At 44.7% G+C, this 13,140-nt stretch overlaps 1 protein-coding gene across 3 annotated transcripts in view; it reads left to right on the forward strand.

Annotated features, from left to right (window-relative positions):
• Nucleotides 1-13,140, forward strand: part of LOC146813715 (uncharacterized) — a 121,721-nt gene that overhangs the window by 32,473 nt on the left and 76,108 nt on the right. For all 3 annotated transcript variants that reach the window (XR_014962890.1, XM_085610209.1, XM_085610210.1), the window contains exons 2-3: nt 518-619; nt 11,575-11,645. The gene's annotated coding sequence lies outside the window, so the exon portion shown is untranslated. The remainder of the gene's footprint in view (nt 1-517; nt 620-11,574; nt 11,646-13,140) is intronic.

The raw sequence follows: 13,140 nt of genomic DNA on the forward strand, positions 1-13,140 counted from the left end.
CGTCCGGCCGCGGCTCAGGCATTATGGGCGTTGCCCACAGCGAATTCAATTATATTTGTAATTTGTATTTGTAGAGCGCAACGGTCGCTCCGGAAGGAGCATCTTGGCGCTGAATTTCCAGGTAGACGATCAAGCAACTGCCTAATATTGCAGAGCCTGTTGCTTAAGTCAAGCGCTGTCACCCAGTTGTGCAGCGGACAGGCCTCCAGGACAGACTCTGTCACACTATACAGGCCGACTCACTCGGAACAGCTGGTCAGTGTGGACTAAGGAGGCGGGCGCCGGCGAAAATGATTGCCGCCCGCCGCTAACAGGAAATTGAAATAATTATTCAGGTTGTCAACATATATTAATTTATGATATTTAGGCAGCTGGCGTCAGTTAAATCTGCCGTGTGTATGGGGCCCTCAGTAGCGCTAGCGCGCTGTGTTAACGCTGGCGCCAGTTATACATTTATATATGCCAATTAAATTGTTTCTTTTCACAACTTGTAACTGGTAACTTTCTCGACAACCAGGCTCTCTGGAATTGCTGCTGCTGCCAGACGCTGGCTGACTTAAATTACAGGAAAACCGACAACGCCTGTCTTCAACCTCATGACCTCGACACACAAGTACAGGTCAGTGGCCTTCCTTTACTAGAGCTTTGCAGCAGTTTAAAGTTCCTTGGGTTTATCAGTGCTCAAATGCTTGTAACTTCTGATATTTAGATGTTTCCCTTGTCTTTATTGCATGATTTTGCCCGTGAGAAAGTGTCACTCATAGTCATTGAAATGTCACTCATAATTAGACCGGAATAATGAAAATGTCACACATGGCAATCTGAAAACTTGGCAGCTTTGGGGAAGAAAAATTACTTTCTTACAGAGGACAAAATGTTATATCTATACAATTAGAAAGCAATTGTAAACAAATATACTTTCAACAAGTTGGATAACATAAAGCTTCTTAGTTCTAAAGCAACATTAAAATTATATGTACTGTATAACCGTAGCATTCAGCTACCACATTTTGAAAGATAAAACCATGCAGCCCTATCAAGCGCATGGCTGCTATCTGTGCAAAGTGCATACCCTTCTTTTTCGATCTAAAAATCTGAATTCATTTGGTCTGCGATTTCAACCTCTGTAGGTTTTTTTTTAGGTCGAGGGACCGTCCGCTCTGCCGAAGGCAGAACCGGAAGTCCGGAGATCTTATGATGCTTAGAGTGGCTATTTAGCCCGCCTCTCTTTTTGGCTCTCCTCCATTGGCTGGCTTCCTAAACGGAGGCCAGCCATTGGAGGAGAGAGCCGTCCCTCCAAATAGGCTCCGTCTTTTTCAGATTTGGGGGCGTGTTCCGTGCTCTTCTTTCCACTTTTTAGCCACGCCTTTTTTAGGTCTCGGCTTGAAGGCTGCGCTTGCGCAGTCTCGCTCCGATATTTAATGTTTTGGAGAAGAGGGGCTTGAACCCGCCCCTCTTCTCTCCTCTTCTCCATTGGCTGGCCTCTTAAATGCTGGCCAGCCATTGGAGAAGAATCTTTGTCTCGCAAAACAAGCCCCGTCCTTTTCGGATTCGGGGGCGTGTTTTTTCGCTACTTTTCGCTGGGTGTGTTTTTCTCTCCTCCAGCCAATGGCAAGAGGAGAGAAAAGATAAACACGCCCCCGAATCCGAAACCGCCGCTGCGTTTCTCCGAGGCATTTCTGCTTCGCCTCGGAGAAAGGCAGCGGTGTTCATGGCTCTCGCTGCCCTATCCTCGCAACCTGGAGCTTGTGGTGAGGTGTGCTCTGATGTTTACGTTTCCAACTCAGGTCACAAACCATAACACGTTTAAATCCTGGTTTCTCCACTTGACACCAACCGTGTGATCTTGCGCAAACCACTTTAACTCCCGGTGCAAAGTTCCGGATTCCCCGGGAACGGTCTAAGCTCCAATATTAAGCCTTATCTTGGAAGACTGCATCCTCCTGCATTGGAGCCGCACTGTTGGGTCCCCCGTACCCCAGGATGTCCTCGGTGCTGGCAGAGCTGCAGAAAGGAGGTCCAAGGATCCGTCCCTGCCGTGCCGCTCCTTATGCGCCCTTGGCTCCTCTGTGCACTGCACCCTCAGCTGCAGTGGGTGGAGAACGAAGGATCCGCTGAAGAGTGGGCGCGGTGCCCTGGCACCCCCGGGTCCGCACGGGTCCAGCTGGGAGTGCGAGGTGAGTGTGTGTGGGGTGCCACAGGTGCACTCTTCTTCCCCTGCAGTTAGCCTTACGGAGCTCTCAGCTATGGCACAGTACCGGTGCTTGACACGGATCCTACCCCCTACCTTTAAGTACAGTGCATCCGCCCTATCCAATTACAGCACCATTTCCACCCCCCGCGGCCCCTCCCGGCCCCTTGTGCGCTCTATTGTTTGCTAACAAGCTTCTGATGCAATTTAAGAGCCGCCAGACTCTGCCAGGCCGGGAGGATGTGGCTTATTCATGAGGCGCTGCGGTGGCGAACCTTCAAGTCTTGGCACCTCCCACAGTGCCCTCGTGTGATGGGCAAGGCGCTATAGGTCACCCCTCTAAAGGCAGCTCAGTGTGTTGGGACCCTACTGCAAAGAGTACCGTTAAACCCAGGCTGTCACGATTGGGCAGATATAGGCCGCAATCCTTACGAGGTCGATATATTTACAGCCATATGTGAAACTCAACCTGTTATCCTTCGGAGATCTATATAATCAGGGCCACTTGAATTATGCGATTCTGCAGTCGCAGCGTTTTCCACATAATTATAGATTTGCCCCATTTGCCACTTGATCCATCCACTGCTGTATCTGCAGATTTTAACCAAACAATGCGTCTAGCTGAATCGCTTCAAACGTTACTAAATATGTGGCGACCCCTGTTTCCGCACAATAGAATGCCACCCGCAAAGGTTGACTGGTTATCCATCCTTCAGTTGTTTATGACCGTATTTGGTTGTTAAACTGGTACTAATGAGGTCAAATCTTTGGCCAGAAAGTGTTAGCAAGTATAAAAAAACACAAAATAATGAAGCAATACTATAAAAAAGTGCCTCATTATACTGCATAGTTGCCTTTTTTGCCTCCTAGTTTGGTCCTCCCTTTCTGCGTCATTCGAGTGGCCTAGGAGATAATAAATATCATAATTCAAATTAGGCATGTCATCTTTCCGAGGTCGATAAAAATAGTCCTGCAGGTGACACAGCCTTTAATCGTTCTGAGGCTGCTAATGTATTTGTATTTGTATTTTTGGATATTTGTAAAGCGCAAACTTTCGCTCCGAAGGGAGCATCATGGCGCTGAGCGTGCGTATAGGGATCAGATGATGAAAAATCTAGATTGCTGCCAGCACAGAGATATCAGATTGCTGGTAAACCCAGGTCTTCAGTTGTTTCCTAAAGAGGTGCTCGGTCTCGGTCAGTCTGAGGCTTAAGGGCAGTTTGTTCCAGGCCCTAGCTGCTAGGACTGTAAAGGTTCTTCCACCCCTGGTTTGGTATTTGTATCTCGGAATCCTGGTGAGGTTAGCGCCTGAAGATCGCAAGCATCGTGCGGGATTATAATGAATAAAACGTTTGACGAGGTATTTAGGACCTATATTTTTCAAAGATTTAAAAACTGTAAGTAAAAGTTTAAAAAGGATTCTCTTGTGCAGTGGCAGCCAATGAAGGGAATTTAGTGCAGTTGAGGCTGAGGACCTCCTGGGCAGTTTTAGCACCAGTCTTGCCGCCGCGTGCTGTACACTTTGCAACTTCTTCAAGGTGGACTTTTTCACTCCTGCCATCAACCCATTACAGTAATCGAGTCGGGAAAGTATCAGTGCTACCACGACAGATTTCCTGGAGGCAATGGGGAGGAAGTCAAAGAATTTCTTTAAGGATTTAATAAGACCGAAACAGCACCCGGCCGTAATCCTGACATGATCGTCAAAGGATAGAGTTACATCAAATTGCACACCCAGATTGCGCGCAGCAGACACTGCACTAGGTGGGGCCTCTGAGTCTTTGGGCCACCAATCCTTCGGGCAAAAGAGTAGGTCCTGGCCCAATGGTAAAATTTCAGTTTTACCACTGTTGCACCTCAAGTGGTTTTTATTCAACCACTGAAATACCTCCGTGAGACAATTCTGAAACCGGGGCTCAGCACCCGAGTGGTTTTTGTCAATAGAGACGACAAGTTGGGTGTCGTCGGCATATGATGTAACGAGGATCCCATGAGATTCTATCACAGTGAGAAGACATTCTACTCACTCCCTCCACTGTTCAACAGCAATCTAGATGATACCATGAAAGGGGCGGGGGAGGGGGGAAATAAATGCTCTATAATTGTATTATCTTAGCTTTTATTTGTCTCGAGGATTGTATTCACAATGTTAGCATACACTATACATTGGTTCTTTTCTCTCCGGCAGATCTATCATCTTTGAGCTTACCCCTTTACTGCACCTCCTTTCAGCACTGAAGTTGGCAGACATAGTGATTGTGGTGCGGCTGTGGTGGGAAGGGAACGTTTGGGAGTACTTGTGAGGGGGGAGATTAAAGTTAACAACCTCTGACTGTTTGGGGCAACGCGTTCTGCTTACATGATGAGTGTGAGCTCAGATGCATGATGGGTCGTGTAGTTTCCTTGGTCCTTGCGAGGGTAGTTAATCCTACCCAGATTGTATTTTTGTTACAGGTTCGGATTTATAATTCTCCTGTAAGAATGAGTTAAAAGTAGGGCTACAAGTCTTAGAAGGCACAGCGAAAAACCTGAACTCGGCGAGCTGCTCACGCATGGATCAGGGCACACGAGAACTTAAACAAATTCGCCTTCAAAGTCTCCTAAGTGGTCGAGGTCAAGAGGCAGGTCAGTGGGTCCTATAATTCAAACAGAGGACGTAGACTTAGGGCTAGAGCAGCCGACTTTGGAGCTGACGCACAGGGTTCGAGTGTCGGCCTTGGTTCAGCATCCTGTGATATCTTAATCTTCCCGTGTTTATAAAAAATGAATGTGTCTTGTGTAAGGTAACTGGTGGTCATTTAAAGCGCTCCAATACCTTCGGGTAGAGGTTGCGCTATATCAACCTGCAAAAAAATAAACAATGGATTTAGGAAGAGAAGGGGGCCGCAGAGGTTGGTGTTCATAGCTCTTTGACTTCACAGCCTGTAAGCGCTTTGTGAATATACACATCGTTCGTTTTAAACAAGCGCGCGCCTCGCGCTACAAGTGGGAGGGGTAGGGGGGAGTGCAAGAGCACACAAAGCGTTTCCCTTGCAGGAGCATTTGAGAGTGATTAAGCTATTGACATTGTAAATAACAATGCAGTTTCTATAAATCTTTTAAAAACAACAACATAAACAAAAATAATGTCATGAGCAATGCCAATAGCTCTAACTTTAACAATGCCAAGACCATTGCATTGTAAATGCTTGGTTTTTTTTATTCTCTAAAAATCCAGCCTTTCTTCCTTAGCATCACTCGGGCTGTTTGCTCCTTGTTGATATCATGCTAGAGTTTGTGGTCCCACTAATTTAAAAAATGCAGACGCCTGGGAGGGCTTCCTTTTGTTAGCACAATCTTAATGCGTGGTAACAAACCCCTTATGTCTGTGACACTATCACTTAATCCAGCCTGAATCTGTAATATCTCGCAAACACATGTCTAAAAGAGAATGGATTACAATTACCAAAGATTTATTACCACTGACATCCTGTATTTCGGCCCATCATAAAACCAAATGAGGAGGCGGCACCTCTGGAATTGTTAAAGATTCATTGAAATGTCATAAGATTTTCGACAATTGCTCCCAAGTTTGGAAGCACGTATAGTAAGAGTCCCTGATTCAACCCAGCAGGACTGAAATCTTATCTTTGCTATCATCCGGCGCAAAATATGATCAGTGCGGCTATTGAGGTCCTTTCTCCCCAAAGTTGTTTCTGGTGAAACTCATATTAAACTTTTATGTGATCAAAATGATTATTGACGTGTTTCATCGCAGACCTCGAAAAATCTACTCGCCCACTCGCAATTGCGAGTCAAATTTTATCGGGTCGAGCTATTTTTAGCACCTACTAGTCCAATCTGGCGAGTGAATTTAGACTGCAAAGAAGCAGGTGTTCTTTTCATTCAGAAAGTGAATGAGCAATAAAGATGCCTTTTAAATCTTGTTTTTATCTTCACACATTTGCTGTGTCTGCAAGGAAAGAGGTCAAATGTCAGTCTTTTTACTAACTGCTGCTTGGAAAATGAAGTTTATTCTTCACTCTCTTACTAGAGTTAGATGTTTTTGTCAAGTGAGCTGTCTGAATATGTCAGTTATTTTTCTCTAACACATAACATTTAAATAAATATCTTGTTATTGAATATTCAAAATATATGCGGAATTATGAAAGCACATTTAGTTTGCATCACACTTCTGAATTACAAAAAAGAGTTAAATAGGAGCAAAATAAACCAGAAAACTTTAGTTGGTGATGTGAAAATGGCACTTCTTTGCAGAAACTCTGTTTCCAAACATTATTGTTTGTACACTATATAGTTTTATCAGTAAAACTGCATATCAGTGGGAAAGTTTGTGGCCATTTCAATGTAAAATCTGCTGCTTACAAATGACAGTGTGCTACCACTTCATGCTTTAATTATGTATTTATTAAAAGTGAAAGTTTTTAAACATGATTTGAGAAACATTCCAGCCCCCACCCTGATGACAGTGCTGTTAATGAACTAAGATGCAAGTCAGGGGTCATGTGTATCCTGTGGCTGGATTTGTATTAAAAAGTTTAGTCTATTAAATCAAACAAATGAGTTTTTTATACAGCAGACACGCTGAACTCGCACATTTGAAGGTTCTCTCATATGTGATAATGAAGATAATGGCGGCTCAATGAATTAAAATAATTGCCCGCGTTCACATCATTTGAAACCAGTTTATGCCCTAAGAGCATTACAAATAGGTAGAGTATATTATTTAAGTCAGTAGACCTGCAGGTCTAGTAACATTTTAATGATTTTTCGAGGCCTGCATCCAATACTGAATGTGAGGAAAGAGGCGTTATTATTTGGTGTGGCTTTTTGTAATACACTCATTTTACTGCCTCATTTTACTGACCTTAGGTCCAATCGTGCTCATTAGTAAAAAAAAAAAAACCTTGGTTCAATATTCAGTTACTGTTCAGGTTTAACCACAGGAACAAGTGCAAAGCATTCAGAAACAATTGAATAAGAAAATCGCGCAACACAAAGGAACAGACACCAATTTATGAAAATGGATCATACTTTTATTCATTTTTAGAAAACAAAATTTACTGGAAGGTTCCGAAGATATAGATTTTTAGGTAAAATGTAAATAGCTGCTTTTCACTCAGATCATCACAGTTAAGGGAAACTTTGGAAACTTTTGTAAGGTTGTGTTCGAATACTCCATTTGGGTTGACCAACTCTGACAGGGAGCAAGTCAAGGGGGCCAGTGCAACTTTGTGAAACAGTCACCTTGTCACCAAAATATTCCCTAGTCCAGTTCCAGGCCTTATGGGCTACCTGCGGTAGACATTAATGGAGTGGTTTTGATGAAAGGGATACAGGATTCTTGAGATGCTGAGGAAGCTGTGCTGTTGACGGGGGTAGTCCTTGAGCTACTCCTCGGTCAGAGGTCTTGGTGGGGCGAATTTGCCCACAGGGCCGATGTCCTTTGAAGTCTGGTGGGCCAACCAAAAGTCCATGCTAGCCTTTGGTCACAGAGAAATTAGCTGTTCCATTTGGTTGAGGCTAGTGTCCTTCTTGGCTGACCAAACTGCACTCTGACAATACTTACGACTCCAGCAGTATCGAGTGCAACTTTGGAGCATTCAACCAATCAATTAGGGGATTATAAGTGTGCTACTCACCCGTGAGGATCTCAAGGCACTGGGGGAGGAGGGGGAGGGTCAGCAGGTCCGTTTAGCCGAAGAGCCAGGTCTTGAGGATCTTCCTGAAGGTGTTCGGGGAGGGAGCATGTCTGATGTCTGCTGGTAGCTCGTTCCAGGTCTTGGCTGCAATGTGAGAGAAGGATCCTCCGCCTGCTCTGGCTCTGTGGATGTATGGGGTTTCAGCCAGTGCATGGCTGGAAGATCCGAGGTTTCTTTTGGGTACGTGGAAGTTGATTCTGCCGTTGAGGTATTTGGGGACTCTTTTCGTCACAGGGAGCCAGTGGAGCTTTCGCAGGTGTTCGCTGATGTATTTGTGCCAGGGGATGCCGAGGACAAGTCTGACGGCGGTGTTCTGTATAGTCTGGAGTTTGCAGAGTAGGGATTTGTTGATGCTGGCGTAGAGTGGATTTCCATAGTCTAGTCTGCTGGTGATGAGTGTGTGGGTGACTGTCTTCCTTGACTTGGGGGGGGGGGGGGAGGGGGGGATCCATATGGTGTTGACTTGTCGGTTCATGGTGAGTGATGAGTCGAGTATGACGCCGAGGTTCTTGGCATGGTCTGAGGGGGTAGGCGGGCTTCCGAGGGCGGTTGGCCACCAGGTGTTGTCTCATGCTGCCGGGGTGTTTTCAAGGGCGAGGACTTCTGTTTTCTCTGCATTGACTTTAAGGCAGCTGTTAGTCATGCAGACTGCTATGTCTTGCATTCCTTTCTGGAAATTGAGTTTGGCGGTGGTGGAGTCTCGGGTGAGAGAGAGGATGAGCTGGGTGTCGTCGGCGTAGGATACGATGTTGAGGCCGTGTTGTCGGACGTTGGCTGCGAGGGGGGCCATGTAGATATTGAAGAGGGTTGAGCTCAGTGATGACCCCTGTGGGACTCCGTAAGTGATTTCCATAGGGTCGGAGAGGAAGGGTAGTAATCTGATTCTCTGGCTTCTTCCGGTGAGGAACGATCTGATCCAGTCCAGGGCTGTTCCTCGTATGCCGGCGCCATGTAGTCTGGCGACTAGTGTGTGGTGAGAGACTATGTCGAAGGCTGCTGACAGGTCGAGTAGGATGAGGGCTGCGAAGTGGCCTTGGTCCAGGAGGGTGCGGATGTCGTCTGCGGCAGCGAGTAGGGTGGTCTCGGTGCTGTGGTTGCTTCGGAATCCGGATTGGGATGGGTCGAGGATGGAGTTCTCTTCGATTAATCGTGTTAGGATAGCATTGGGATTCTGTCTCCCGGGTCGCACTTCATCCGGCAGTGGCAGCAGAGTGACCATGGCTACTGACTTGCCAAAGAGAGCTGCTTCAGCTTTTGTGGCCCTGGAGCTGTAAAAGGAAGTCTATTTAACTGACTCTTGGAGTTCACTTTTTTTTATCTGGGGCTCAAGGACTACTTTTCTATGAGCCAGACCCCACAGGCTCGGTCCTTTTTTTGCTAGCCCAAGGGTCAGCAAGTGCAGTCCAGCAGTTGGCGCAGCCTCTCTTGCCCGGTCCAGGGAACAGCACGGCAGTCCTCCACCAGTCCACATGCGATCTGAAGGCTGGGTGCCATATTTATGCTTACAAATTGTCCGGGGGGGATTTGATAGTTACTAGCCAAGGTCACTCCCCACCTGGTCAGTCCCTGTCTGGTGTCGCTGTCCTGAAAATTGTGGCAACTAGCTGTCCTAGAGTGCACTATTATGCCCACTCCCAAGATGTAAGAACCCATCTCTTTGTGTGTGGAACATGTTAGCCCACCCTAGAGGTGTGGGTGGCTACCTGAGGGCTACACGCCCATGGGAAAATCTGTTTGGTCACAGGCCCCCTCCCCCCTTCTGTCCCCGACAGCAACCGTAATATCAGGTGTGTTCGCTATTTACCCTTCAAAGATGGCTTCCCCTTTAAGCTCACCTTTTGGGTTCACACCCTGTGAGGTTTCCTGACAGAGAAAGGTAATACCTCTTCCGCACCAGTGCTCTATTGCTCTCTCTCCAGCCCTCTATTGTTGCCTCTTCTGGGAGTTGTCCACACCTCTTCCCAGGAGGGCAGAAGGTCGTCTTGTGACAAGACTCTGAAATGGCAATTGGGAATAAGCAGATCAAACATACACGTTTAGAGGTCAGTGCACTGACACTGAGGGCTGGTTAGCAGTCCTCCGTGCACTCTGCTTCGAAAAATCAGCAGCATCAGTCCAAAACTTTGGGTGTGATTGTGCAAAAGAGGCATTTCCTCACATTAATCAAATGAATGTTATAGAAGTGTTATCTCTTTCAATGGTCTGTGGCCCGTCTGTGGCATTCTGTAGATATTGTATGCACAGAGAACTGCCAATGCTGTATGGAGTTGCCATTTGCTATCAAATAGTCAGATCATTTTGCTCTTCTGTGGTTTTTGGTCAATTTTTTCTACCCAAAACCATATTTCAATTTACTAAAATGTTCACAATCTTTGTCTTAGCCAGGTGTTTGGCAGATCACTAGAGGGCAAAATTCATATGATTAGAGCTAATCTTACCAATTGTATAGCCCCTGTACCAGCTTGCAGATCTATTTCGGTCTTGCCTCTTTTAATTAGGGTTCAGAATGAGAGCTTGGCGGGAAGAGTACTCCGTCACAAATGCTACAGGGCACCCTGTCCACCAAACCCTCAGCCCTCCCTCCCTATTTAGAATGGTGCAGACCATGAGAATTACGTAAACCGAGCCCCCATTAACTCAGTTGATGAACATCTTCATCTGATGGCACGACAGCGTAGGGTCTGTCAGAGGTAGGACATAACACTGTCTGTGCTATTTCAGTTAAATAGCATTAAGGGGCACATGCATCAACCATTTTTGCGAGCGCAAACGGTGCGATTCGCAAAAATCGGCCGTTCGCGCCCGCAAAAAGGGCATTTGCGATGCATGAAGGGTCAATGTACTCGCAATTTGAGAATTCGCAATTAATTGCGAGTTCTCAAATTGCGATTGCATTTAAGGAATCGCACTTTGCGATTCCTTAAATGCAATGCTAGAAGCACTTTCAAATAGCGATTTTGCTATTTGAGAACGCAAATTACAGACAAATCAAACTTGTCTGTAATTTGCAAAAACGTTGAAAAATGCACTAAAGTGCATTTTTCATAGTCGTAGGTTACACACACACATGTCCTTTGGACATGTGTGTGCGCAACATTTGTGCACGGAACGATTTCAGGGGTGCAACAGGGTGTTGTTTTGGCACCCTTGAAATTGCATTCTCAATTTGCGATTCTCTAATTGAGAGTCGCAAATTGAGAATGTCTTCCCATTGATTCCTATGGGCCTCTTGGCCCATAGGAATCAATGGGAAGGTATTCCTTAATTGCGACTCGCAATTTGCGAGTCGCAATTAAGGAATGTTTAGAAATCGCTATTTTTCAAGCAATTTCTACCTGCATAGGCTTTTGCAATTCCTTAATTGCGATTCCTTAAAAATCGCAATTAAGGAATCGCAAAAGCCAATATTGATGCATGTGCCAGCAAGTCTTTTATCGTTGTCCCTCACCGCCAGGCCATACCTGGCAGTGAGGGATTGGTAAAAAATAATAATGACCTCTACACCATGGGAGGAAGCTCTCGGGGTGTGGAGGTCATTCTTTTTTGTTTTTCGAAACAAACTTCTGCTATTAGAGTTTATTTTTGAAAAAACAAATTGGTGTGCAGCAGTCAAAAACGATGGCCGTGCACCAAAACGTTTTGTGTATTGAAAGTAACCCCCATGACTGTGTTTTTTTTCAGTGTACAGAGTTTCTGCAGGGCTAGCGGACAACACACATTTTGACGGGTGGAGTTCCCTTTGGATGGCGGAGGTAATGTTCTCTACCAACCCAGCAGAGTTTACTTTGTCCCCAAAACTCTGAATCAGCTCCTAATCTTCTTTACTGCCATTTCTTCTATTGAATAACGAACATTTCACATCATTAGAGCTGTATTATTTTGTGGGATATTTGTATAAGGCCTCAATAACTAGTGAGACTAACCGTTCATTATGTGGATATGGACTGCTAAGGGGAATGATTTGCACTAATAGCTAACTGAGCCTGTTTTTTTTTTTTACATATCTAAAGTGGTTTCATGATTGGAATATTAAATCTGATTTCTTTGTTTTCTTGATATTATATATGTTGTATAATAATGTGTCCTGAAGAAGGTGGGGTCAACCAACTCAAGTACCAAACGCAGTGTAAACAGTACTTGTTTAATTGTTTTTGGAAAAGGTTTTTATGTGTAATTTGTAAAGATATTAACATTTTTAATAGTGTGTGTGGATTGTTTTGAAGGATAGTTTTTAAATTGCCCTAATAGTTGGTTTAAAGGCTTTATAAGACTTATTTACCTGTGCAAGCGTAATATTGGTGTAATTGTGCGCACCATGTTGTTAATGCAGAGATACTATTTTATCGAACGTTTATACATTTATTGTGCAAAATTAAATTAGACATTTTTTACATAAGACCGCGTTCAGTGGATAAATAATACTCTTACCAAGTGTAGTAATGTGCTTTATTTCCCTGTCCGTAGGCCTGACATACAGTGTGTTCATTTGAGTAGCACCGTGGTGAAAGAACCTGGTGTTTTCAGATTATTGATGAGTTAGTTCAGCTGTATCTAGCACAGCCTGTTGGATGGATGGGACCTTCTTCCTCTACTCTGGATCTACCTTTTATTCCTTCTACTTGATCCTACACCAAGTCTTTTGAATACAAGCAATTGTGGTGGTGCATCTTCATTGCCTCTCAACTAGCACACTCCTATTCCACGGTAGTTCGGTACATAAAAGGGACCGCTCTATGTTTCAGATTTGCATTTAAATATGGCCATTGATTCAGTGGGTTTTAATTGTTAATCTTAATGTGTGATTGCAGTTTTATCAATGTGGCGACCATCTGACAAAGCCACTACACCTACCTTCTATATAATGACACCCCTTTGTGTGTGATATTACATCTGCTTTTCTGAGCTACCCTCGGAGTGTCAAGTGCTACAATGAGGTACTTGGTTCCCAGTAAAAAAAATAATTGTGAACTACATGCCAAGAACTCGCATCCTTCACAAATAATAATCACATTTCTTACAATCTTGTTCTTTCAAACGGTCCAGCTATCATAGACTGTGTTCTTGCAGAAATCCCTTTTTATACTTTGCTGATCATTTCATCTGGAGGGATTCTGCCACAATTCTGTTTACCGGTTTACAAGTTTTAGCAAGAGAGCTGCCTTATTGCCTTCTCTCTTAGATTTAGTTTCATACTTTAACAAGCATTTACAATGCAACGGTCTCGGCATTGTTAAAGTTAGAGCTATT

The sequence above is a fragment of the Triturus cristatus genome, chromosome 6 (genome assembly GCF_964204655.1).
Source record: "Triturus cristatus chromosome 6, aTriCri1.1, whole genome shotgun sequence".
Lineage (NCBI taxonomy): Eukaryota > Metazoa > Chordata > Amphibia > Caudata > Salamandridae > Triturus > Triturus cristatus.